Source organism: Melanotaenia boesemani, chromosome 7 (assembly GCF_017639745.1).
Source record: "Melanotaenia boesemani isolate fMelBoe1 chromosome 7, fMelBoe1.pri, whole genome shotgun sequence".
Taxonomy (NCBI): Eukaryota; Metazoa; Chordata; class Actinopteri; order Atheriniformes; family Melanotaeniidae; genus Melanotaenia; species Melanotaenia boesemani.
Genome location: NC_055688.1, coordinates 23,320,913 through 23,347,884, shown reverse-complemented (window position 1 = coordinate 23,347,884; position 26,972 = coordinate 23,320,913). Strand labels below are relative to the sequence as shown.

General features: G+C 37.8%; 1 long non-coding RNA gene across 1 annotated transcript; it reads right to left on the bottom strand.

The window, feature by feature from the left end:
• Nucleotides 1-491: 491 nt before the first annotated feature.
• On the bottom strand, nucleotides 492-22,848 carry LOC121643546. Its single transcript, XR_006011121.1, has 3 exons — nucleotides 22,837-22,848; nucleotides 19,717-19,723; nucleotides 492-565 (listed from the first exon to the last, which is right to left on the bottom strand). It is a non-coding gene; the product is annotated as an uncharacterized LOC121643546 (long non-coding RNA).
• Nucleotides 22,849-26,972: the final 4,124 nt, after the last annotated feature.

Below are 26,972 nucleotides of genomic sequence, written 5' to 3'. Positions count from 1 at the left end.
CAGTTTCTATGTAATCTTTAAGAAGAGTTTTATAGTAACATACACCTAAAGATTAAAGTTTGCCTGAGCAGCACTGTTTGTGGTGAAACCTAACTACCTCTGCCAAAGTGGAGGTTATATGAATTGATGTTCATTCAAATTTTAAGGAAATGTCTGAAATGGAATATTTAGATTTTGGGGGTGATCCAGATCACAGCCTGGATCCAGGAATTTTTCTTAAACAGTAGAACCGCCAATATTCCAAAGCCCCTATTTTGACATTGTGCTGACGCAGCTTAAAAATGACGAAGGTGGTGTTGACAGAGGCCAGTCCCACTTGAAGGGAAACAATTAGGAAACAAATGCATAATATAATGCTAAAGTAACAAAACAGCTCTGGATGTCAGCTGATCACACGTGGATGTCTCAATAATGAATGCACACTGGATCATTCTGGCATCGATGCAGCTCCCGTGAAGGACCCATGCATTCAGTGCAGCAATGTCCAAAACAGCATAAAACACAACAAGCCATCTTCTAGTTGCAGCTCGAGATGAATACTGCCTCTGCATCTGGTCAAGGATGTCTACTCCTAACGTGGTCATAATGCAGTAAGAGGAGCTAAACATTTCTCCCTCATTTGAGTCTTCCTCATTCATTTGTTGGAGCATTGCGAAAGTTTATTCTGCATTCATTGTTCTGCTTCTGTTCATTTTTTAAATTATGTTTTCAGGTGCATACGTTTGTTTGTCTTTTAGCAACATAACTCAAAAGGTTATTGACAGGATTTTTTACTATTGGGAGTTAGGAATAATTTTGCCATTTCAGCTTCTAACTCATCAGATAATGCCCAGAATCACTAGTGTTAAAAAAATAAATTAAATAAAAATAAAATAAAATAAAATAAGTAAATTATAACATTATAACATCATGTTAGATGTTATAATATAATAATCTTTGTTTAACCCAAATCATGTTGATATTCTAGATCTGATTCTAGATAGATTTAATATATAGGGGTGATATTTGTGGGTGATTGGACATTTCCTCATGTGAGTGACCCTATGGCTTGGCAGAGGTCTGCGCTCTTTAAGTGCTTCTAGTTTGAAATGTTATGGCCAGTAATGTCTCCTCCTTTAACCAAGCATCAAATTTTTATGCCTGTGTTTGGACTCTGTAGTTTTGTTAAAAAATAAATGTTTTGCTGCTTTAACTAATTGTATTTTTGATGCTATCTTTGTGCTACTGCAAATAATCTATGATTTATTCTTTGTGTGTAGGGTGAATATGAGGTGTTCATTTGATGGCGTTTTATTTATTCTTCTGCCTTTGTTCTCTGTGTTTGGTTGTGATCGTTATCATTTGTCTGTTTGCTAGCAAGACACCAGCAAAACAGCTTTTGTAAAGGTGGTGCATGGACAGAGAAGGAACGCATTTAATTTCAGTTCAAATTAGGAACACAATACTATTAAAATTTATATATAAAGAATTGGCCTTGGCAGAGGATGATATCCTATGACGATATTTGTCTAGTATCACCCAACACAAGATAGAGACATCCACTTCCACTCTGTACAAAGCTGCTATTGTTGGTGCTGTGACCTATAAAAGCAAGTTTAAGAATTTGGCAAAGTAGCTTTTCTGGTACAGCGACCACTTATGCACATATCAGAGCTCGGCTAATGCACTATTGCTAACTTAGCAACTATGGTACTATAATTAATGAGTTTTCAGACCCTTCTAAGAACTATATTTCAAAAAAAGCATTTAGCAACAAATCTATAGTTCACTCTTCTCCGGGTCTTAGTTTGTCAATGAGCAATGGGTGCTGCCGCAGGCCCCTCCCACCATCCAAAAGCACTCACAGGACGCTCGTTCTCACACCACAGCAGTGCCACCTCCCAGCTGCAGTCAGAGCAGGAGATGTTCAGCCACTGGCTGATCCCGCCCTGGCTTACCGTCAGATTTTAATGCCTATTAATAAAGAACGTGGACAAAAACATTTAAAAAGGTAAAAGTACTGTAACAAATTGTGGACTCTTAATCAGAGAACAGCTAGAGATGTTTGTTAAAGTACTTAAAATGACACTTTAACTTTAGGTCTGTTCATTTTTGGCCAATGATATTTTCAGATTCTTTTTTTTTTAATTGAAATGCAGTTAAATGCATTTTTCCAGACATTTCTAGAGCTTGATCTTACATCATTAATTTCTGTGTCTACCATTAGATTCAGTCAGCCACTAAAATCCATAAAAAAAAAAATTAATTAAATTGCTTATTGAGGCAACTATTGTTATGCGATTAAAATGTGATTAATCGAGATTAATTAATTACAAAGTCTTTATGAAGGATTCCAATCAAGTTTAGCTGACTTTTCCTTTACTAATTGTTAACATTAAAACATAATTAAAACATGACGAACAAGCAGAGATGTAAACAAACATTGCTTTTCTTATTCAAAAAAAGCTTAAACAATAATTTAATCCCTTAAGTATAACAATGCTTATCTGAATGGTTTAGGGCAAACTTACTAATGAGCTCAGAATCAGCATGCTTGTATTGCTTTGATTTCATATAAGGGGAACACTAATTAAGAAAGCTAAAGGTTGGAGAACACAAAAAGTAAAAGAAACAAACAAAACAAACAAACATTCATAGGAATGTAACTTGGATTAAGCTACCGTATTGTCAGTGTGTCTAAGATTTTTACCTTTCTTTTATTAACTAAGTGGGTTTTTGTGTACATTACCACGTAATCGAAGACAGGATTTCCCCTTGCCAAGGAAGGAATTCTTCTATGAGCAAGTGAGGTTGTCTTCCCGCCGCTGCAATCTTGACTCTATCAATACATATTCATCAGCATCAGAGAGCCATTCATTTACCAGATTGGAAAATGGGCAGTGAAGAGAGCTTGACATTCACTTTGCGCTGAATTGTTCTCACTTGACACCTAACTTGCTGATTGATGAGAAATATCATGGCCTGGAGAAAAAGCAAAGTGAAAGATGAATGAGAGTAATGCTGCAGCACTCGTCATATCTCTGAACTAAAACTCTTTATTAATATTTTGTTTGGGCCTGGACCTATCCATCCCTGTTTGTACAGCACAAGCTGGATTGGATCTGTCATATCAGGTATTTACCTGCATTTGTCTTGTTGCTTTCTTGAGTGTGTGAGATTGTGTTATGGGGAAAATGTGTGCATTGCTCTGCCTACATTGCACCAATGTATTTAAATTGGTCTCAGTGTTAACCAAATGGAAGATATAGTGTAAGCTGGGTAATATTTTGTAAGTGCCTTGCAGCAAATAAAACAGCTACTCATAACAGTGAAAAAACCTAATTAGCTTTGTTTTTTTTTAAGGACAAAAGCAAAGAATTGCATTTCCAGTGGCATTCATCTTAACTCTACACTTATATGGCCAAAGTGTAATCTGGTTAACATCCAGTTCCTTTACTTTCTTTAACTCATTTGCTGTGTAACAGCAAATAAGTTTGCCCCTGTTCCTTCAACATATTTGATTACACTGCAGATAATGCAATTCATTTGTAAAAAAAAGATTATTCTTTAGTTGATGCACCTTACTTGCACTAACCGCAACAACAAAGTTTATTTTAAGAATTAGAATAAGTGAAGCACACCAATGTACGTCTTACTGCCGTGAAGGAATTAGTCTTTGTGTGTAAGAGATGAGTTTGATATCCCAGTTTACCTCACTCTTGATTGGAAATCATTACTATTCTTCTCAAGGCTTTCTGTCAATGTAAGTCTTTTTCTTTTCCCCCTTCAAATCCAAAGCCACGTTAACACCGTTTCAGGAATAAGTAAACTATGCAATGATACTAGGATTGAGTTTTCTGGGAATTGTCCTTAAGTTGCTGCTCCCTCTGCACAATCACACATCGATTCTTACAAATCCTAAAAGTATTTCTCAAACTTGTTCATTTCTGTTAGTTTCCATTTACTTCTTGAATGACTTTCTTTGCAGAATGTTTGAATGTGTTGTGTATCATAAGCTTTCATTTGCAATGCACACTGCTAATTAAATGTTCACAGCGCCATGGCTGAGATTCCCTGTATTTTCCATAAATCCATCATCAAGCAGAAAACAGTGAAAATTAAACAATATCTGCAAGCATTAAGTATGTTTGCCCTGGTGTTTTTCTGAACAGAAATAACTCAATTATTCTTTTCTGAGATGCACTAGAGAGGATCATCTTGCTACATGCTTCTACAAATCACCACTAATGACCAAATCGGCACATTTACAAGTGAAAATTTGACAGCTTAATGAATGTCTTGTCAAAAGAGGGAAATTTTAAAAAGGACATTCATTGCTATCAAGAGACATGTTGCTTTCCTTCATTTTTAAATTTATGTGGATTTTCAGAACTTTCAAGGGTAGGTTTTTCCCTTGGCACCCCTGTTAATTTCTGACCCTGCCAATAAAATCCAAATTGTGATTCATCCCATCTTTCTTAGCGTCACAAGGCAATCTGCAGATCCTCTCAACCTCGTATGCCAAGATTTAAGCCTTTGAAAGGTCAAGTGTCTGGATCATTTTCAGTGTCAGAATATTGATTGACTTGCTAGCTGAAGATCAACTGACAGATTTACTGTTCATCAATTCATGGCAAGATTAAGTTTTAAAATGATCATTTCAAGCAGAGGTTAATTTTAACTTCTTCATGCTTCTAATGACAGGACGAATTTGTGGTCATGATTTCTCTATTGTATTTGAGGCTGCTTTTGTGCCATTGTGGCCCATTATCTCGCAGTGATGATGTTTGGGATATGACATTCCAAAAGGTCATTGTGAGCTGAACTGTCAGTAGGGCGGCGTAATCATGAGAAAATGTCCTATAATCAGCCCAGCAACCTTCCTAGTGTGAGTGTCCTAAGTATGATTCTGAATCTTTTCCATCTACATGGGCGTGGCTTTATGTCTGACCCTGCCCTCTGATTCCTGCCCTCTCTGTGGTAGGGGACAAAAACAAGTTTTGATGGGAGATCACAGAAAGAAAAGAAGAAACTCAATGGGATGAGGTCACTTTCCAGATCCTCTGTGAGCAGTGTTGTTGTTCCTCCCACACTTAAATTAGGTCAAAACAAAGTTTCACTCTAACATTTCCACAGGGTACAAGAGAAGTGAGGTTACTGAAGTGGAACCCTGTCAGCCACTTCTGCTAGTATACCATCATTCGCACTGTGGCTTTATTGTTATGAGCTATGCTACAAAAGCTGCACTAGTGTTCAGGCCAAATAAGAAAAAGTAAAAGTAAACTGTTCATTTATTTGTGCTGCATTCAACTCTGACTTTGTGGGAGTATGTTTATGTTCTTAGAGATTGTTATGAAATGCCTAATTAGAGCAGCCAGCTTTAGAATCACCGGTCAGGCTGACATTGCCCTTAAATCATTCTGATGTTCAAAAGCATCAACAACAGCGTCTGCTTTAAAATGACTTTTCTTTCTTTTGTTCAGTTTGGATGTAATAACATGAAATGAATCAATGAATGAAGGACTGAATTATTGAATGAAAAAAACTTAGCGAAAGACAATATTTTTAGTTTCTTAACCTTATTTTTAATCTCTCTCTCTCTCTCCCTCTATATATGTATACACTATATATATATATATATATATATATATATATATACATATATATATATATATATATATATGGTGTATAATCATTGGAATTTGATATATAGACCTTATATTTCTTAAATTATCCATTTTAAATTAATACTGTGTGTTTGTTGGCTGTGTGTGTAATCAATCAGCTGAGAAAGATCAGTGAAAACCTTAATCTCATGTTAATTGCAGCTATGCTAGCTGAAAAACTACTGGATGTATTTAATAGCTCCACCTAAGTATGCTAGCACAGTGTGCCATCATCACATTAACTTCAAGTATGTGGCAAGGAAAGAAACTTCTATGAAAAAGAACAATAAACAAAGAAAATAACATCAAGATTTAGAGATTAATATTGGAAAGCCTCCACAGTCTCCCAAGATCATTGAGAGCAGAACCTAAAAAGCATTTGAAAATAAATAGTTGACCTTAAAAGTACTTGATATTTTATTAAAATGTACCACTTCGATTCCCCAATATGCCCTCACCATCTGGGTATTATCGCATCACATCCTCAGGAAATTCTGTGATGGATATTTCATGTAGCAGAAGTTTTAAAATGAATGATTTCACCTACATTTCAAGATGAGCAGGGAGAAAAGAGACATCACATGCCTAATTCTTACTAGTGCTTCTTAAACTCAACGCATGGCAAATCTGAGTCCTTAAGCTCCCCCAGAAAAATGAGTGAAAAGTAAACATTTATGTCCGGGTGAGCGGAGGTCGATCAGATGTAAACTGGAAAAATCACCATCCAATTTCCATCACAATTCTTTACCATTTATTCAAACCTGAAATTTAATTACAGAATGAACAGCAACAGAGGAAAGATTTTTCCATCTAATAAATGCACAAAAATAACTTTCAATTGACCTTTAATTTTGATAATAGCAGTAATAATAATAATAATGATAATTAAAGAAATTACGTGTGGATTGACTCAATATATCCAAAAAATCATTAAAGTGCAAAACTGCTTACAATAATTTTAAGTGTCCAAGTATTGTCTTGGGCTTTGATACAATACCTGGCAAGGCAGTTAATGCTGTACATATTGCCTTTGACAAAGATTAAATATGCAAATGATTAGTGCAATGAAAAACCACTGGTGTTAAGATTAGGCTAAATTTAAAAAAAAAAAAAGTTTTACAATTTTCAGTTACAATTGTGATTTTGACTTTGCACAAGTGATATAAAGGGCCTCAGATTATGTTTTTTATTTATTTTTTTTTTCTAACAGTATCCCACATCCTGCTCTTAGGTGCTGAATTGTTTCAGGGGTCTCTTTGCAAAACCTGTGCTTGGTATCTTGCCTGGTGTGATAGAGCTAGGCCTCTATTGCTCTTGTGCTCATGCTTGCTCCTGTGCTGCCATGATTGGTATCATCTTCTTGAGGTATTTGTGGATAGTGGCTCTGATGCTCACTAGTTTCCTTTGCTGCTTTTCCATGATCACTATGCCAGGTTTTATCAGTATGTATCTGGAAGTCCAACAGGATCTTAGCCCTCTCATTCTCCACCACCTTCAGAGGTGTTTCCCATTGTGACCTAGATGTCTGTAGTCCATATTCTGCACAGATATTTCTGTACACTATGTCTGCTAGTTGGTTATGGCATTCCATACATTCTTTTCCTGCCAGTATCTTGCACCCTGCTGTGAGGTACTGGTTTGTTTCAGGGGCCTCTTTACACAGCCTGCACCTGGGGTCCTGCCTGGTGTGGTAGATCTATCAAATCTCATTAAAGAGATTTATAATGGTGTACCAAAGGAAAGAAGAAAAACAAAACATAAAAAAAAGGTTTGAAGCTGTTGCTAAGGTATCATAAGAAAACTAAACAACATAAAACCATGTAATATTTTAAATCAGCGTGGCTCTTTTATACTTTTGCACATTTCTCTAGCATATATGCTTTTTCAAAGGGTAAACACAAGCTTTAGAATAGCTGATTTGTACTGTATGCAAAATGATGGTGGACAAATCTACAATGGCTCCCTGCACAGTAATCAAGCACTGGCCTGAATGTGCAGGAAGCCATGCCACCATGAGTCTGGTCCAAGCAACTCTATTCAAATGACTACATCCATGTCTCCCTGTAGAAATGGCTCAAATGAGCCTGTTAGCCTTTGAATGAGTCGGAGAGGAAAACAGGACATGTCAACCACGGAGAGATCAACAGGGAAACAAGAGGAGCACTGGTTTTTGCCTCAGGGAGTTGTAGTGGCTAGTATCCTCTTTTCTCTCCTGCACTGATTTGACAGTCAATGCCGACCTGCCCAAAACAGTGTTACATATAACAAAGAAACTTCACGAAGTTATGTGTCAAATCTATCTAAGAGTATTACTTTTAGACTACTTTGTCCTCTTTCTCTTAACTAAATTTCTTTCAGGTGTGTTTTTTTTTCTTTCTTAGCCATAAAAGAAAACACAAGCAACTGTTTGTAGCATTGTAATGGGTTATTATTAGAAGTGCAATCACAGCAAAGAAGGTGTCATTGAAAACAAAGTCAAGATCTTAACAGTTCACTCATTCCATCTGTGTTTTCTGAAAATAAACCACATATTATGTAGGATAGACTGCACCACAAACTGAAAATAATTGCTGCTTAAGATTCATAACAAAAATGTGATACTAGTCCAAAGCCATTTCTTTGGCAACCTCTCTAAAATATAGTTTGCTGGCTCCCTACAGCTCTTCTTCTGGCAGCCATACTGCATTTCAGCTTGACTGCTTTAAGCTCACTTTAATCAAGCTCCCCTTTTCTGTTTTGTTATCACTCGGTCATCAGCTGAATCTTGTGTTACATCAAAGGCATGCGGTGACACAAACCCCAAAAATAAAAATAAAAAAATTAAAATTAATATGGATTAAACGTTTGCTTAAAGCTTACAGTAAAAAGCTGCAACTTTAAGCAGGGAAGGTGAGTGTGTTGGTGTGAAGAAAGAGATGCTTCCTCCTCCTTCTCCTCAAGGGATCAACAACATTCACAGTTACCGTGGTGACCGATGAGAAACTGCTCTCCTCTTGCCACATAAACCTTATTTACTATTGCAGCTGTTCAATTTTGCAACACCTACCCCACCTTTTCTCTTATTTGACGCTCATGCCTGAGGAACTGTGCCTTTCTCCATCTTACTACCCAAGATAAAATGCATCTGGAAAGAGTGCTGCTATAAGACCCCACATTCCTAGAAAGCTGCCCCTAGGTTAGAGGAAATGTAAATTTGGCTTTTAAAAAACAATGATTAAAATTCTGTGGGTCAGCCTGTTTACTAGAGCATTGTTTTGGAACTTGCCATTTAAAGGATTCCATTGTTTGTTTTGTTTGGTTCCTCACAGGCTATTGTTTTTGCAAGAGTTTTGCATCACAATCTTTTTACTTTTGTGGAGAACCACATCTGTCAGACAATAGGAAAATCACAGGGCCAGAAAGCCACACAGTCCTGATGCCACAAGCGGAAAGAGAAACCTATCAGCCATAGCTTTAAAAGTCCTTGCATAATTGTTTAGACCCCCTGCCCACTCAGAACAGCTCTGATTAGCCTGAACGTGAGGTCTCTAAAAGTGTCCAATGATGACCGACAGTGGTTATTTTGAGGATTTTTTTAGTCTGGAACAATGTTCCTGAAGAAGCATGTGTTCTCTTTTGCATTACTGTCTGATAAATAAGTTGTCATAAAAGAGTGACTAAAACCCCAGACACAATCTGTTTCCCAATACTCAATAAAGTAACCTGAATGCTTCACTCTAGCAAGGTTAGATTGGGTTGTATATTCCAAACCAAGTAGCTGTTATGAAGAAAAATGAATGAAAATAGAAAGTGGGAAAACAGCTGCACATGTTTTTGTTCTTCAGTCCGTGTATCTTATGACTTGTTCATAGATAAACAACAATTTACATTGCGCTGTATGCTGCCGCTTGGTCAAGAGCCCATTGTGTCATTTTTTTTATGTAGAAGGTATTACTTCATCTTAATTTTCAAATGCACAAGGAACTGCTGAACAACTGCATATTGCCAATTAAAAAAAGTTAGTGCTAAGTGGCACACTGGCTGTTCTTCTAGATAATAACTTCAACAGCAAAAAAATAAAAAAATAAAAAACAACACTATTCTATAGTATTGGGTTATGAACAACTAACACAGACCACATAATGAGGTCAGGAGGGTGGAGGTAGATAGATGCATGGTTGTTTTTAGTCCCTTTATGCTGTCTTTATTTTAGCTTCCTTTTCTCTTCTAGCAGATTTCTTTGTTACACATTAAATGTAGTTAAGATTGGGAAAACATTATGTATAGTGTTAATATAAAAAACCATCAGACACTACACAGTAAAAAGCTTCAAGATATTTTCCCTGCTGTCATAAGAACACATTTTGTGACTAATATGTTAGTTTGGGAAACATTGCATAAACATTTCTCTCAGAGTTACAGAACTAACAAAGCTAAATTATGTACAGTCACTTTAAACAATGGTTGATAGTTCTACCTAAAGTCACCTACCTGTTTTCAACTAAACCATTCTCTAGTTGGTTTAAGTCACTGGACTCACATATATCTTAATTCCTATGGAAAAACAAGCCATCATGTATCAGTCTAAAAACTTTACAACAGACCTACAACAGACCTTCCCAACTTTGACCAATATTTCTTAGTTAACAAACTGCAGTATTTCTCCAAATGGCTCAAACCTAGCGGCCTGGATGAACCATGGTTAGATATAGAGCAAGTATTGTGTGAGGATCTAGTTATTTCTGACCTACTATTCATCAGCACAACCATCATACCACATAATTGTTTTAAAAGCATTAACATCAGTCCCACTTTAATGGCTTGGTGAGAATTTCTAAAAAAATAATCAAGTCTTCACTTTTTCCATGTAAGCTTAAACCCATCTGGAACAACCCTGACATCCTGCAAAACAAAAAGATGATTAACTTCACTCAATGGAAAAATAAAGGAATAAAACAGAACATATAATAGAAAATGAAAAATTCTTGTCATTTAATATTCTCACTTCACAATATGGAATCAGCAGCACTAAAGTTTTAGAATATCACCAGCTTAAATCTGTTATGTAAAAAGATATACCATTAACTAATTAAACTTACAGCTATCAATCAGAGTGTCAATGCCCCAAAGCTTTAATAACAAATATATATATATACTATTAATTAAGCTAGAAGATTCAATCTCACTTCCAACTTCAAAATGGGAGACTGACTTATCCAGAAACTTCACTAACAATGAATAGTCACAAATATGTTAAAATACCTTTAAAATGACCAAGAATTCAAATATGCAACTAAACAAAGAATGTTCAGGATGGGTCTGTCACAATCAAATATCAGCTCACATTGCACCGACAACACGATGGACAGCTACTTTCATACCTAGTGGTCCTGCAGGTTCTGGCTTCAGGTAAGTGAAGATGTGTCAACATGGCTGAAATGTATTCTTGCAAACCCAACACTGTGCCTACTGGTGACTTGGATGACATTGACATGGTAATTATCTCTGCACGCATGATAGAATAGAATAGAAAGCCTTTATTGTCATTATACAGAGTACAATGAGATTTAAAAGCAGCCCCGTAAAAGTGCACACATAGTAGTAACAGCTTAAATAAAAAACGCAATATAAGAATACACTATACATAGAACCTCACAGTCTTATGCATTGCAAAGAAAACTGTCCTTGTGAACTGGAAACTAAACATAATCTGTGTATTCAGCAGCTTAGGAACCTATTACTAGATCACTTCAGTATTAAGACAATGTTTGCCTCCTCAAAGAATCATTTAGCTGAATTTCACTCCCTCTGGTCCCCTTGTGACTGGCTGCATCACTTCAATATTGGTGGGTGGTGCCTTATGGCTGCGGTTCCTTGGTGGTATCTTGTGGTAGGGATCTGGGCTACCCTGCTTTGGGGCGGCTCTGTGTCCAGCCCTGTTGGGGGCTTTGGAGAGGGGTCTGTGGTTGGGGTTGCTTCGTGCCAGTGGGGTGTGGCCACTGGTGGGCTGCACCACAAATTCAGTTGGTGGGCGTCGGCCCTGGGTCAGATGGCTGGGCTGTTCTGGGGCAAGCTGGGTAGGGGTTATGGGCTCTGGTGCTGGTGCTGGGGGGTGCCCCCACCATCTTGGGGGAAATGAGGTCGGTTTGGTGCTGGGGGGTCTGGATCTGCCCAGGTGGGCTGCATCCCCTGGTGTCTGGTTGTTGCCCCGGAACCCAAGTGGCCTGGGGACAGGAGGGGTATAGGGGTTTGAAGTGGTGCTTAGTGGGGTTTAGGGGTTCTGAGTGGGAGGTGATGGGGTGTGTTTAGGGATGAAACTGAGTGGTTTGCATGTGCATATGTATGTGTGTATATGTGCCAGGGTGAGTGATAGTGGGCGAGAATATAGGTGTGTATGTGGGGAAGGGATTGATCACATGCTCTTTTGGAGGAGGCCTGGATGGACCCGGGGGTGGTGGGCCGTAGGTCTGGCCTCTCCCACTGTCCTCCTCCCCCTCCTCTCCTTTCCCCAAAGGCATGTGGTGGGTGAGTGTCCTCTGGGGTTGGTGGTGGCTCTATGGCTGCGGTCACTGTGTGTCCTAGTTGTGGCTGCTCCTGGCCTGTCCTACCCTGGGGGGCCTCTCAGGAAACAGGGGAGCCCACTGCCACACACACATGTAGGGTGTTGGGTCATGTCACAGTGGGTGGAGTGGAGAGCTTCATCTATGTGGCCTCATTAGCTGCACCCTGTGGCAACTTGCAGCAACACAGCAAACAACTTCTGGTGGCCATGCCATGTAGTGCATTGCGGGCAGGGCTGCTCGTGTGTGGGCTCATGGGGCCCTGGGTCCTTTGCTCTGGCCACCCTGGATGGCCGGTGCCTGTGCCCTGTGACTGCAGGGTGCTCTAGCTGGGGCCTTCCTCTGCCACCCTCTGGGTGCATCCAGGATCATCTTCCTAGTGGGGTGGCTTGGGTTTTTTATACTGGGATTTCTGCTGAGCACCTGGGTCTCTGGGCCGCCCTAGCGGATACAGGAAGGTGGCAGGAACCTCACAGAAACCAAAAGAATGATAAAAGTTTGAAAGCAGATTATTAACAGAGAGAAATAGGTTTAGTCCCTGGAAATGTGTGGTGATGGTGCAGAGTAGTTGAATCCTGGTCGAAAAAAAATCAGGACTTTTATAACTATTCTCTTTATTGAAAAACTTCCAAACACACATGCTAGCATCCCAAGTTTCCAATCACATAATTTCATCATAATAAGAAAAACAGTGTTTCTCTGTTCACCTGTCAGACGTTTAAATGGGTCCAACCTATTTTAATGGCAGATTATGGAATATCAACAGTCACATTTACACGATAGGCTCAAAAATAACTTTCCCTACATTCTACAAAGATAACACTTTAGTTTCGAATCATCTAGACTTTCTGTATAATTTTGTATTAGGCATTGTACTTTTATTTTAGGAATACCTCCCTCACAATAAAAATTCCTTACTTTTCAATGGCATTTTCTTGGATAGAAAAGGTTACTTAAAAGTTTATCATGGATCACATTTCCTATCTCATACAGCCATTATCTGACATAACCAGAGTAAGGATGTGTTACCACCTCATTTACAACCATGAATTGTGACACTATGTATTATGTGTGCTATGAAACATTGCGTTAGACATTATGGTTGGACTGTGCTGAACATACACAGATTTACAAGCACTGAGATGCACATGAGTCTCATAAGAGGCTCATATACCCATTTGGCTCCCACCCCCGAACCTTGCCTTCACTTACACACGCACACACACACGCAAGCAAACAAAACATTAGTACGCCTCCATCTTTCCATACCCCCTCTCTAAGGAGAGAGGCTTATGACGCTAAACTAATAAAGCCAGCATGGTGGCCACTGCAGGGACTGCTGCACTGTTGTTAGTTGGCCTCAGCCCCCAGCACGCTTCTTGCTTTTCTTTTTGGTTTTCAAGCATATTGTGGAAAGATTATATCACACACTTGTGCTAGCCCCATGTGCCGCCAGTATCATCCCTCTACCATTAGTGCTATGACCTTAGAGGGCAACTAAATTAGGTAAATGGTGTGTTAATGAATCACATGTTAATAACCCAAATGAATGGAATACAAGAGTGCTGCCCTAAGTCGTGACATCTTTTTTTTTTATAGATGCCTGGATGGCATTTGGTTGCCTAGGGGACAGTAAGAAGAAAGTCATTTGATATGGCATGGTAATAATGCAATATGAATTATCCAACCTGCTGTTGAATTAGGGAATAAATTTTACCTGTGATAAGGAAAAATAATATAGCAAATAAATACTTTAATCAGTGATGTGAGAACAGGTCATAATGGCAACATGACTGCTTTTGTGAATTGCTTTTGTTGCTGTGGAAAAAAGAGAAAAATCTGGGCTTTAGTAAGAGATTTAGCCTGTGGGCTAAAGTACAGTCCACCTTGCAGGTTGTGGCATCACCCTGAGAACAGGAGGCTGCCTTCAGGCTTGGAATCTCAAGGTCTTGGACAGCATGGGGGTATATATTGTTTTCTTTCTGTAACAAGCATAGTCTAATGCTTGTATGCAAATCCACATTATTAAAATTACATAGTTTGGAGGAGTAAGAATGAAAAGCTGATATCAATCAACATCAATTATTTTTGTTTTGCAGCATGTGCACACAGATTGTGCCTTCAGCGCTGCTTGCCATTTCTTAATGACCTGGCTTACTATTGAGTTCAATGAGAGAGATTAGTTCAAAGCAGCAACATGTTTTTTTTTTTTTGTTTGTTTTTCTTTTAGGAAAACAAAACTGTCCATCATTTTAACATAATTTTCCATCTAATCAAAAGCCAGAGTGGACAATTGCACACTGAGAACTATCTTCGATGTTGATAATTCATCAAGATAAATTAAACTCCTCAAGTTGCATCTCATTTCATCAGAGCTCACAGAGATAAAAAGAAGGTACATTTCTTGCTCATCAAAAGATGTGGAAATAAACACACACATAAATAAACAAAACGTTTTCAACAAGTTCTTGCAACAAATGAAAGAAAAAAAGCTGGAAATATACTTCCACACCAAGTTTCCTGCATGAGGCATGAAATAAAAATCACAGCATTTAGAAAAGTAGAAGACACATTACATTTACAAACTACTTGAAAAGCAAATACTTTATTTTCTTTTGCCTGGAGGTAAATGCTATGTAGCAAACAGAAAAAAATGAGCCTTACTCTTCCATGCACTTTCATTTCCTATGGGAACTGTTAGCCAAAAGCTCAACTATGCTTGTGATCTGAAACTACAATAAAGTCAGAGATTTTTATGATTGTGAATAAAATCATAATACTTTGGAAAACCTGCTCATATACAATCACCTTAAAATATTATGTAAACCCTGCTGTTACCTTCTGTGTGCAAGCTTATGTACTTCAAGCAGTGTTTACTGTTCATCCCTGGGTTAAATTATATTTGTAGAATTCCACAGATGGAGAATCAATATTTATGGAGGCATGTGTTCCATTGTTGCAATACTGATTCAATTTAAAGTTTTCCTCTCTCCTTCCTGACAGAAATTCTGCCAGGAAATTGCTTCAACATAGCTTCATAACAACATTATGCCCCCCCCCCCCCCAAAAAAAAAAAAAACAAAAAAGAAAAACAAAAAAAAAACAGAAGTGGACTATAAAACAATGGAGAACTAATCTGTGTGCAGTTGACACTCTTGTTAATGTCGTATGTTTGAGTGCAATTTAAGTGTTTCATCATGGTTTCAACTTGACACTGATAAAGCCAAGCTCCAACAAGAAATGTTGATTCTTCACTGAAATATTTCTGTTAAATCAAACAACATGTAGCTGACTCAAGCAGGGTCATTTGCTAAAATACTAAAACATGAAAGACTAAAGAATCCTCTTGAACTTCAATAACTGGTTAACCAGTGACATTCATTAAAAGCTGAGACACAGACTTTTCCCCAAGATTACAAAATTTATTTAGCTATAATAATAAATAAAAAGAACATTATTTTTATTTGTCATAAAATGTTAAAAACCTACTGAAATAAAATCTGTGATGGTCTAAAACAGCAAGTCATAAAAGTTTAAAGTGAGGAATAGTTGAAAGTGGTTGCAGACTGAGGATAATATTACTGGGGTGGAATACTCACCGCACCCATCCACCCCAAGCCCACAGTAAGCAACTCCATCACCACCCCAGGTCTAAGTACACAAAGCCTTCCTAACCAACCCTGCAACACAGTTAAGCAGAAGTTACAATCCACACAATGCAGCAATTTAAAAAAAAAAAAAAAGAAAAAAGATTCTTGCGGAAAATCAATAATATTCAAACAACAAAATGAATATTAACACCAATAAAGACCAATAAAATAATCCATTTCAGGATCCATTTAATTTGAATTAGGTATGTTGAGGCAGGGAAACATCCAGGGCTGGACTGGGGCAAAAACTCAGGGCAGAACTCATCAGGCTCCACCTTGTTCTTGTGTAGGTTTCCATCTTGGTAGTAGTCGCTGAGTTGCTGACTGTCAATCATTTCTGCCTGTGTATCCCGACCCACCCACTTTCTTGATCACCCCACATTTCCCACCCTAACGCTTGCAATTTCTGGCATTTTTCAGATTGGAGAAAAAAGGAAGCCATGTTTAAGCATATGAATAAGGAGTTATAGTAATCCAACCTTGATGAAACAAAAGCATGGACCAAGACTTCCAATTATGCAGCTCGGAGTTTGATGGGTGTCAATCATCCGTCCCCACCGTCACAGTCCCCCTCTCAGTTCCACCTTTTTGCCCATTTTTGGAATTTTCGGGAATGGCAACATCCACCCCCCCCCGAAAAAAAAACAAAAAAAGGGCAAAGAGGTGGACCTGAGAGGGGGGCTGTGAAGGTGGGGACGGATGATTGACACCTATCAAACTTCGAGCTGCATAATTAGAAGTTCTTTTTTTGATTTTCCAGGAATGGCGACCTCTCGTGGGCTCACCACCTGCAGGGGCCATAGAGCTCCAGATGCAGCGGGAGCTGGGCAGCAGCCAAAGGTGGGAAGGGACGCTGGTGGTCTGATTCTCACCTGCAGAAACTAGCTCTAGGGACGTGGAATGCCACCTCTCTGGCTGGGAAGGAGCCTGAGCTGGTGTGTGAGGTTGAGCAGTTCCGGCTAGATATAGTTGGACTCACCTCAACACACGGCTTGGGCTCTGGAACCACTGTCCTTGAGAGGGGCTGGACCCTCTTCCATTCTGGAGTTGCTCCCGGTGAGAGGTGAGAGGAGCAGGTGTGGGCATGCTCATTGCCCCCTGACTTGGCGCCTGTACATTGGGGTTTACCCCGGTGGACAAAAGGGTAGCCTCCCTCCACCTTCAGGTGGGGGGACGGGTCCTGACTGTTGTTTGTGCTTATGCACCAAACAGCATTTCAGAGTACCCACCCTTTTTAGAGTCCTTGGATGGGGTGTTGGAGAGCATGCCTTCCCGAGACTCCGTCGTTCTACTGGGGGACTTCATTTCTCACGTGGGTAATGACAGCGGGACCTGGAGGGGCGTGATTGGGAGAAATGCCCCCCCAATCTAAATCTGAGTGGTGTTTTGTTGTTGGACTTCTGTGCTCGTCATGGATTGTCCATAACGGACACCTTGTTCAGGCATAGAGGGTCCACATGTGCACTTGGCACCAGGACACGCTAGGCCGCAGTTGGATTAAAATCAAAATTCTCCTGTATTAATCTGATCAGGTTCATACTGTCTTTTTCATTATTGAGTCTCTACTTTCTTTTTTGTCAGACAAATAAATAAATTTGACATGTTTCAAACTCGTCTTTATTCTTCCTCAGAAGAGACACGTGATGTTGCTGTGACATTTCCTATCAGCTGTTAAATCAGCAGTTTTTTTGACAACCACGCCCTTGTTGTCTGACACCCTATGTAGGATCGTGTTAGTGGACAAGCAACTAGAATGCATGATTTATGTTCTGCTTTTTAAACATATCTCAAAGTTTCTGTAAGAAAGCATTTTCTGGTATCCAAATTTTAGTTGGTTTCTATGAAACGCAGAATGTTATCACAAAATGGCAAACAGACAATTGTCTGTTTCTCTATTTTGTTCTCAACATTCTAATAAAAGCAGGATGAATTGATCAATTGTTTAGATAACCCTGCAATCTGTGGAAAGTTTTTCAGCCTTACATGCAGCCCTGTATGCCACTCTTAAAAATCTATAATTGTCTGTAGCAAACAGGAATCCAGAAGTGACAAAATTCAATCAAGATGTGTTATGAAAAAAAGATATGGCAGCATAATTATATAAATAATTGGTCAATGCCTACATTTTCTGCATTAACTTTCAGTTGTCAGTCAAAACAAATGAGACTTCAGTGCTGCTCAAATAGTATTGGCAATAAAACCGTCTTTTAAGCTTCACAGGCTTTAAAAATAACACAACTGAGAAATACTTTATTGAATTGAGGTAAGATCATTGTAGGGATACAATTGTCACCACAAGCTGAGCTCACAATTCAATCCCTGATCTTAATGTTGCTATTCATTATGACATTTATCTATATCATTACTTACTTATTACCCACACTGGTTTACTTAGCTGGCCCATTTATTTACATCACATGGAACAAAACCACTTTCTGTAGTTTTAATATTGGAGGGAACGCCTTTTGTTTCAATGCCAACACATACTGAGACCAAGATGAATTCGAATTACTTTCTCACAGTTAGTGATAAACGTTGCCATAGCTACTCTTTCTGTGTCAGGATATCGCCTGCCACTGCCAGAGGACTCTGAGACAGAAGGCTGTCTCGCCCCAACAGAACCTGTCTTCTCATCAGATTGGCTTCGGTGGCTCACACATCGACAGACATTTCTAGTTTGCATATTGCGATGACAGGCAGGAGGAGAAATAGTTAGCATGAAACAGGTAACATACAACCTTCGGAAACTATTGAAAGCAGGAACTATTTCAATCGAAACAGGCACAGCCAAAACAAGAAGGGAGACTTTAGGTGCAGCCTCTCAAACAACTCATATCTGTGTATGTAGGCTAATCAATACACACAGTTTTGAATAGTCAACTTGGACTATATGTCTTTCTTTGTTGGTGTCTTTTAACTGGAGAGGGTTTATCATTCACAGAAGAAAAAGCTCAAACTTCCCTGCTCCAAGACTCACATGCATGTTGGCACACATGCACATACGCCTGCACATGTGTGACTGCAAATGTAAACTGAACAGGAAACTCAAGAGATACAGTGACAGAGACGGTATCATTAAACTTCTATACCTTCAGAAAATTACAATGTTATCGTTATTTTAAAGTAAAAGATATTATTGAACTTTAACATTATTGTTTCTGATGCTAAGATTGAAGGATTTAGAAAAGAGCATTCCAAATGAGTGTAATGTTATTTTAATTATTACAAATGAAAGTATTCAGGTAAAAATGACATTTTTATTGTTAACCTTTTAGGTTTGTTTTTAGATGTTAAGGATATAATCTTGAAAATCTGAATTAAAAAAAATATCCACATGACCAATAAAACTGACAGACATAATGATTTTTTTTAATCCTATGAGATTTTTCATCTGGTCGAGACCTCACACATGAAGATAAAAAAAAAAAATCAGGTTTGTGTAGTGTGCTCTGATAATGTAATTACAGAACAACACACACATGACGAGCCGGACAAACGTCGAAACGTAGAAGAAGAACCATAGCAACAACCAGCAAAAAACACAGAAGGAGAAACATAGTAACAATCGTAAAACACAACACACAGCATGGAAGAGGACATATAGGACAAGGGAATGATGGTGGCCTTGGGACTATTGTTAACAGACAAATACAGAAATGAAAAGAATAACAGACTGGATACAATATGAACACATGCTTTATTTACTTCCTTGTTCCCCAGCCAGCTCTTTCTCTAATTGGTTACATTCTGGCTCACGTCACCATGCACGCAGTCAAAATGCACGAGTCATCGGCGTTCCTCAGAAATCGGCTTTGAAATATTGAACATGTTCAATAATTCTGATTGTTGGCTACGACCCATTTCGGAGCGGATTATCGGGACAAATCTGCTCGTAACACACCTCAGACCAAATGATAAGTGTATAGGGAAATCTCACGATTATCTGGTGTTTGCCGTCCGAGGTCGGAAGTAGGCAAAATCGGGACAAAAACAGCCCAAAAATCTGGGGCGGCATGGCTCAGCAAGGTAGAGCGGTCGTCTCGTAACCTGAGGGTTGCCTGTTCGATCCTCGGCCAAGTCGAGTTCGTGTCAAGGTGTCCTTGGGCAAGACACCGAACCCCTAATTGCTCCTGATGGGTCATGGTTGAGCGCCTTGCATGGCAGCTTCCGCCATCAGTGCGTGAATGTGTGTGTGAATGGGTGAATGTGATGTATGATGTAAAGCGCTTTGGGTATCGTTCCAGTTACAGTAAAGCGCTATATAAATACGGACCATTTACCATTTTACCAGGCTTAAGACGACTAAATGTTTCGATAATTATTTCTTTTTTATTTTTTTTTATTATTATAGAAAAGAAGGTCATTAATGTTATATGATTTACTTTTCGCAAGTATATTGTTTTAATCAAATCCTATATTCACATCTTCAGCACATCTCAATGATCTTTGGGTTGATTTAATCTTGAATTTTCAAATTTCAAAGCAAAAACTGACAGTTTTTCAAAACTGTTTCAACTTGCATGTAAACCATACTTTTTAGTTTAATCATTGTATAACAATTGTTGGTAAAATATTTATTCAGTTGCCATCTAAAGGGCATATTGTATGGTTTTTCACCAATTTTTCCTAAGAGTTATTATTCACGTGTTGTTGATGTTATTGGTTATTTGGTTAATCATGGGTTGGGATATTTAGTATGATTTTTGAGTAGTATGGTTTTTTTGTAAATATATGCATGGTCTCTGGGAAACTTTTAATGTAAATATTTCCATTATTTATCTGTATATAGTTTTTTTGAAAATCCATGTAAATGGTATGATCCCGTTAGGCTTGTGTACTATAAGAAATCAGTCATTCTGGTAGGTTGGTATGTGTGTCTTGGTGAAAATGTCGACATTAAAGTAACTCAATGTAACATCAAGTCATTTTGCCTCTAATGTGCTTTTCTCCATGCTGTTTGCCAGTTAAAGCTGTTAATTTGTAGCATATCGTGACGGCAGTCCCGACCTCTACCTTGTTACGTAGTACCAGACCTTCCCCCTTTTGAAGTTCATCATACAAGGCTTTTTGGTTGTAGTGCACTTTCTGTCCCTCTGCATTCGCTTATTCTCTCTTTACTTCTTCCAGGTGACAGAACGGCTAAGAGCTTCCCTTAAAGTATGTTCATTCAGAAAAACAAAGAAATCTACTTTTGTGACAGACATTGGGAATGCGAGTTTGTGGTTGTGTAGTATGTTGTGTCAGTATGATCAAGTGTGTGCTTCTAAATTACTTATGTGTGTTTTTAATACATAAAAATGTTTTTATTATGCAAAGCACTTTCTGCAGCTTTTATGAATGATAAGTGCTTTACAAATAAAACTTGATTTGATATTAAATTCTGACTGAAATTCATTTTCCCCTCAGAATCCTTTGTTATGGATGGTAATTGTTTGCTCAATTTAACACTGTTCTGTGCTGTTCAAGAAATTGAAAATTTACTGTTCAAACACAGTAAGACTGAGTCACAACTGCATCACAAATAAACAATAAATACTTAAATTTAATAGTTCCATCAATCATTTCAGTAACCAGCATGGAAATTACCACAGTGAAAGTTACCACTCATTCCCCTCAGCTTGCTAAATGTTTACCTGGAACAGCAGATGACACAAAGTGGAGCTCTTCTGTTAGAATTGAAAGAGCTGTTGCACACACTGTGTTCCACTCTCACCATCCCATCCCTCTGATTTTCTTCATCTTGGAGGATTAAAATGAACAATACATGGAAGGTGCTAAATTTAATTTTAAAAAACGAATAAAAATTGTAGAAATTAGCCGTCATATTAATATTGTGGTGTATATCTGCACCCTTTTCTTACATTTGTAATTTGTCCCTAATGGATGGAAAATTTCCTTCATATCTGAAAAATTTTTTTCTTTGTATAAATCTGCTGATAAATATGTGCTATTAGTATCAAACAACTTACTGATGTTACTGAAAAAAGGGAAAATACTATTGTAGTTTTATTTGATTTACAGCAACATCGGAAACCACTGATCATAAATTGCTTCTAATTAAATATGTTATCAGGGGACTTGCTTACAATTAGCTGAGAAGCTATTTAGATAACAGGCATCAATTTGTACATGATAATACAGAGTCCAAGTTGCTGAAGGTTACATATGGGGTGCCACATGGTTCTGTACTAGGGCTTTTGTTACTTATATTGTTTTTAAATGATTTATGTCTGATTTTTATTTAATAAATGTATCCTATATGGGTTTTTCTTTTTGATACAGTGAAATTTGAATTACAGATAGTTAAAAAGTGGTTTGATGCCAACAAAATCTCTCTCTCATCATTAAAATTATATCATTTGTTAACTGTACCATAAATGATGCACTGTGTTGAGGTTTGGTGAAAAACATATAAAACTAATTCAATTTCTTTTTTTTTTATTACAAAAGATTAGAATAGTAACTAATAAACCTTATCATTAAACAACAAAATCATTATTTGTTCAGTTATGCATAAAGAAATATACTTGTTACAGGTGCTGCTCATTGCAGACAGCTGGGGCTCATCCCACATGCAAATACCTGGCTGGATCAGACGCACCCGGTCTCCTCCCCGCTGATTGGCTCAACGCCCAGCCAATCATACTGCAGCTTTTTCCCTTGGGGATATAATAATAGTCTGGTTAGTTTGGGCTTGCCTTTGTTATAGACACAGTTTAGGTTTGAGTTGCGCTTCGGGTTACTATGTGTTCTGCCATTTTGTTAACCTTTTGTTTGTGTTGTGTTGGGCTAGTTTAGGCTATTTGTTGGTGATTGTGTTCATTTAGTTTATTGCAACTGCTGCACCTTTTGTTATTTAGTTATCACGCCAAGTTAGGGGCACACTTTTGTTTGTATAAATTTTGTATGGTTTACTGGGTGGATTTTGTGAATGGTTTCAGCTTTAACCTTTTTTATTTCTTTCAGGAGTTCCTCTAACCCCAAAACTTGGTTAGGTTTGACTTCCTGTTTTAGCTCTTATTTATACTCACCACAATAAAATGCTCTGTTTTACTTATACACCTGTCCACGACTGTCTTTTATGTTGCGCCCCACTCATACCCCTGAAACGGGACGTAACAATACTGAACAAGTAGATTATAAATCAATCCAAATTTTGTACAAAACTAAGAACAAACAATTACCCTCTAATATCCAGAAGCTAAGGTAAGCAGGTAAGAACCAGCATTAAATGTTGGTTTTTACTTTACACTGTGTTTTTGTTAAAGGACTAAAACTCTCGAAAGATTCTCCTGAAAATATTAAAAATTCCAATTTCTTGAAAGCATTTAAAAATATGTACAATAAATAATTGTTTCTTACACTGATGCAAGAGACACCTCCAGATGTCATGAAGTTAGTTTTATGATTGTTTACTTATTTATATCATTTATAGTATTTATAAATTGTTTACTTATTTTTCTTGTTATATATTTATTAAATTTTGCTTTATGTGTTAATCTTCTTCTGTTGTTAAAAGGGGTTGGTGTTGTATAAGCTTTAGATTTTTTAGTCTGTCTATTTTATTTATTTTTCTGGGTTCTTTTTTGTCTGTAATGTTTTGTATTCGCCTCCATTAGGAGGACCCAATTAACCCAATTAACAAACCAATAAAGAATAAGGAATCTTGTTTTGAGGTATATTTCAGATTTTTTTTTCCTTTTTTGTGGCTGCACCATAATCTGCACAGACTGGAGCTATTTGGGTTCGTAACTATCTTGTGTCACTTTTACCCATAATGCATGAACAGTAATGAACTACTAGTGAAAGCTTTCCCTCCTATATAATAATCATAAACATCATAAGCTGCGTTTCCATTACAGTTTTTTGCTAAATAAAAGTGATTTTTCTAAAACTTCAAAAAAGTACAATTACGATTTGCAGGTGTTTCCATTGAATAGTGTTCAGTGCATAGGCTGTAATTTTCATAAAATCTCGTCCCGCGAGATTTCCACTTTGAGGAGGAAGGAGATTTTCACTTCCTTGTTTTCTTTTGCTCTGAACCCTGTATATGAACATTTGGATAAAGGAAAATCTCATGCTAGGATGCTCTTTATAGACTACAGTTTTGCTTTTAACTCTCTGGTTCCTGTGAAGCTCATTCACAAATTGAAAACTCTTGGTCTTGGTGATGCCATTTGCAAATGGATTTTAAATGTTTTAACTTGCAGACCACAGAAGGTCAAAATTAATGGATGCTTCTCTGATAAACTTTCTATAAGCATGGGCTCCCCACAAGGTTGTATTTTAAGTCCTTTGCTTTTCACTTTGTACACATATGACTGTGCTGCTAATCATCCTAACAATCTGATTGTCAAGTATGCAGATGACACCACTGTTATTGGTCTGATAGTTCAAAGTATGAATCACATTACAGAGCAGAGGTCAAAATGTTGTTTGCTGGAGTGAAGAAAACAACCTTGTTCTGAACACTTCTAAAACCTGTGAACTGGTTATTGATTTTAGTTGGTGTAAGAACAACGTGCCTATTATCATAATTCTGAGGTACAAATGGTTGATGAATGTAAGTTTTTGGGTGTGACTCTCCAGTGATCTGAGCTGGCAGTCAAACACTAGTAACATTGCTAAAAAGGCTCTGCAGTGTCTGTTCTTCTTATGAAAATCCCTACGAAAAGGGAATTCACTTAAAACAAAACTATTCTTTTAAACTTTTTTCGGTGTGGTATCTAAAATCTTCTTACCAGCTCTGTAAAAAGTGTGGTTTGGTAATCTCACTGTGAAAGAAAAGGAAACTTTAAACAGAGTGGTTTGCTCTGTTCACAGGTGTGATGGCCGTATCTGCGGCCACACATTTAAAGGCGGTAACCCCCACTACACCAACACATTTCAGTTATGTTAGTTTGAGTTAACACTGTTTATATTTGGTTTAAATTAGGTTGAAATGCTTTAGTTCCCTTTTGTTAGCGCGCACATTGGAGCACTATTGTATTTTCAATTCTGTTTAAGTTTGTGTATTTAACATATGTTTTTCTCTTAATGGGGCTGGGGGGAGCATGATGAACGCTGGGGGGCAGCAGTGAGCTCAACAGGCAGAAGCCAGGGAGCAGGAAGTGCCATGGGCCCAGACCAAGTCAGCTCCTTCCGGAGGGGAGATTAATGGCTTTTATATCGTGAAACAATTAGTTTTGTTGTTACGATTTTGATTAGTTTGATTTCTTGTATTATTTTTGAGTAATTCTTGTGTTAAGTAATGAGCTAACTGTTTAGGTTTTGTCTAATTGTTTAATGTATTTGTTTAGTATTTGTCAACACCTCTTGAGTTTTAGAACTGGTCTGATCTGGTCTGGTGTTAGTTTGGTTTCTTTTGAGTTACATGTTAAACAGTTAGTTTAAAGTTTTCTGAGTTATCGTTATACTTTTGTTTATTTTTGTTCATTTGACCTCTTTTAAGGGCCCAAACTTTTTGTGTGAGTACTCTTTTGGGTAAATAAAACCTGTTCTTGTTTTGAAACCAACTGTGTCCTTGCCTTGTACCAGCTCGATCCTTCACAACAGGACAATAGGCTGTGACCTATAGGTCCTGGAGGACATTTACAAATCTAGACTTTTAATAAGAGCTTTACAGATCATCAGTGATCCCTCTAGTCACCCTGCTACAGAGATGTTCGACCTCCTGCCCTCAGGGAAATGATATGGCGCTATTAAATGCACTACATCTCGTCATACTAAAAGTTTTTTTCCACAAGCTGTCATGACTTTGAACAATGCACTTTGAAATGCCTCAGACATGCACCTTACTGTTTTAGTTACCTCTTTTACTACTATTTATTTATACATTGTTTTTATTGTTTCTTAGTATTTATGCGCTTCAGAATGTGTCCATGTGTTGTATTTTTTTAGGTTTGTGTTTCGTATGTTTTGTCTGTTTAAATGTCGACAGTGCACTTGAGCTCTTTGCAACTGTTTTCCAGTGTGTTTTTTAATACTGCAAATGGCAAAGAAACTGAACTAAATTGAACTATCAAGGATGATGGTTATATTTTTCTCTGATTATTTGCAAAAAGATTTCTGTCTCCTCCGCCATCCATACATACTGCACCATCTTTACTTGAAATGAGCTGGTCATATGACCCCCTTTGTAATGGTGAATTATAAATGTGAAAAAAGTGTTTCCTTTACATTTTAGCAATATACTTCTATATCAACACATCTGAAAAACTGCCTCATGAGAGTGTAAAAACCTTTGAGATTTACCAGTTTTATTTATTGCAATATTTAGGTTTTGCATAATTCAATGGGTAATGGAAACACAACTATAGTCTTTTAAATAACATGTCTAGAAAACTAAACATGGAGTACTTTACTTCAGTGCACAAGTACAATTTTCACGCTTTTTACAATTTCAAGGTAACTGACAGTCTGAAACTTGACTTAATTGGCCGAAGAGCAGAAAGCTGTTAAGAAGATCCAGATATCTTTTGAACTTCCAACCCTCTATAGATTAGGTTTATTTCTGTAAACTTTCAACCATTACTTGAAACACAATGCACCGATGTCTTTGTATATTGGCCTCTCCCCACTGAACTGCAGTTCTGCAGATTTAAATCAGGGAAGACGCATTGTTGCAGTCATTTCACTGAGAAACTGAGAAAATAAGAAGATACTGCCCATTTTGTTCTCAATGATGCATGGTTGCCAAGCAGTCTTGCCATTTAGACATATGATGAGTATTAGCACTTGCTCAATATCTGGAATAAAGGCCTGGGGGTCACCTTTAATGTTGTCCAACAAAGGACCATCCTTAAAGGTGCAGAGAGCTCTTTAAGTCAGTTCAGCAGTATAGTCCCACCACTGCAATGAGAAATCCTTTTTTATGTCAGTAAGCTTGGCCTGATTGAATTCCTTTGCGTATCAGCGAATGGATCAACTAAGAAAGGGGAGCAGATTTGTGCTTGTGATAAACTATATCCTCTCCTGAGCCAAGGATTTACAGCAGGCCATGCTGATGAAATCCACTCCTGCAGTGTGTACTGTGTAGCTGCTAAGGCATTTTTAATAGTAATGCATAATCCGGGTGCAGAGTGTCTTACAATGCCAACCATGATATCATAATTAATAGTTTTTCTATTGTTTCCCCA